General features: G+C 39.4%; 1 long non-coding RNA gene across 1 annotated transcript; it reads right to left on the minus strand.

Annotated features, from left to right (window-relative positions):
• Positions 1–35: 35 nt before the first annotated feature.
• Positions 36–2125, minus strand: LOC115438524 (uncharacterized). The gene is made up of 4 exons (XR_003938091.1): positions 2003–2125; positions 1683–1777; positions 1521–1544; positions 36–86 (listed from the first exon to the last, which is right to left on the minus strand). It is a non-coding gene; the product is annotated as an uncharacterized LOC115438524 (long non-coding RNA).
• Between the last annotated feature and the right edge of the window lie 37 nt (positions 2126–2162).

Raw genomic sequence — 2162 nt, forward strand, 5'->3', positions numbered from 1 at the left:
GTTTCTGTCTCGACTAGTTGACTGATTGTATCGAGATTATTACAGTTTGACCAGAGTCCTGCAGACGCTTTTTTAGGCTCTTCACACTAAAATGACAAACAAATGATTACAACAGTATAAAACAGCCAGAAACTGCCTTTTTTCTCACCCAAGTTGTAATTTAACCCTCCGATTATCCTCCAAGTTCACCAAAACATTTTACCCTTGGACTCAATCTGACCCCAGGGATATCTGCGTCGAGAAAATGATTTACATAAAACTGTCGACCAAGTTTTTGTGTCAGACACTTATATATTATTATTATTGTAGTACTTGAGATGATAATTTTTGAGGGGAGGCATGTGTATTTGGACAGACTTGGATGTGTTCAACCCCAAACCTACACTGACATCCTCGTTTTGGAGGAGTTCACTAGTCCAGTTGTTTCCCACATGTCCACACCAGCAGAAGGATCACAGTTCAGGTGGGAATAGCAGGGTTCCTTCCTACACATTTGAAATTTCTAAATTCCATACTTTTTCCAGACCCTAATTTAAATAAATTCTACCCAGTCTTTATATTTGGATTTATGACCCAGTCGTCAGAGAATTTGCATCTACCCATTCTGAGTTCTGCCAACGATCATATAAGGCATGTTGAATATCTCGCTCACCAACAGTGTGTGAACATCACCTGTCCACCAAAGCAGCAGTGAAACTTGACGACACCTGGGCGGGGCTTAAAATGGGGTGGAGGAGGATAAGAGCAGAAGGCTTGTCAATTTGCCCAAATGTTTTCTGGGACATGTAGTCTACTGATGTGCTCTCACACAAACATTTTAGCTGCGCTAGCAAGCACTGTGAAAAAACAGAGCGATCCATTTCTTTTTTTTTTTTTACACATGCATAATTTTATGTTTTAGAAAATAGAACAGCGGGAACAGTCTGGGAAACATGAATATTTTTCCATACATTTGTTTCCATTTTCCATAGTTTTCGAGACCTGGAAATTTATAAAATCAAATTCCATACTTTTCATTACTTGCATAGGAACCCTGGAATAGTTGTTTTCCCCACCCCCCTGTTATGGATCAACTCAAAAAGATCAACTCTGTGCGTGCGCACGCACGCACGCGCACACACACACACACACACACACACACACACACACAGATAAAACAGCTGGGGCTGCTTAATCAGTTGTCCCCATCAAATTACGAAAAGTCATGAAATATGAAGAAAACAACAACTATTACTTTTGAATGATAAGCATTGCGGATAATACGAGGGTTAAGTGAAATTTTTCTACACGGCTCTAAATTCCTAATTTCATTGTCCACACAATGGCAATAAAGGCTATTCTATTCTATTCTATTCTAAATATAAGGAGAAAAATAATCAAATATGAATACCTTGTTTTTGTGGAGGGCATATTTCAAAATGTAATAGGAAAAAGGTCTAGGAAACTAGGAATGACTATCAGCAAAATGTTTATCTATGGCTTTATACAATTATGTTGGAAAACAAAAACAAGATACTTACGACTCAAAACGTTTGACTTTATCCCTAGAAAGAGGGAAAAAAACAAAAAAAAGTGTCAGTTTGGGAGTGAGAATGTAAAAAAAAATTAGAACATTAATGTGAATAATTACTGTCTTTAACTAAGTGGACACACACACACACCACACACACAAAAAAACGTACCAAACTGTGCGTTCCTCCAAACTGCTGGGTTTATGTGAGCTGTGTTTCTTCATCACTTCGGCGACACCACTTGCATCTTTCATCTCGATGCAAATCTAAGGTGGATCCAATAAGAGGATAAGACAAAAACAGATACGAAACAGACAAAAATAATTTCTAATAAATCCAGATTTGAGCCAATCAAACTAGTTGGATCAAACTCTGTAAATGTGTAAAAGCATCTAAACTGCAGAGTTTGCTGGGATTTCCAATGGGAGCCATTATATCTTCTAATCCACAGAATTATTCAGTCGTTAAACATCCTCATCACATGGGTTTACCCTGTTGGCGAGCGGCAGAAAGCTGAGGAACGGAGCGATGGATGCCACCACGTCAATGGCCGCTTCGATGATGCTCGGTGATGTCTCTGCCAGTTCCACACACAGTAAGCGTTCGTCCAGAGCCTGTGGGAGGACGCTGAAGCAAACACACATCCTGGAG

Source organism: Sphaeramia orbicularis, chromosome 18 (assembly GCF_902148855.1).
Source record: "Sphaeramia orbicularis chromosome 18, fSphaOr1.1, whole genome shotgun sequence".
NCBI lineage: Eukaryota > Metazoa > Chordata > Actinopteri > Kurtiformes > Apogonidae > Sphaeramia > Sphaeramia orbicularis.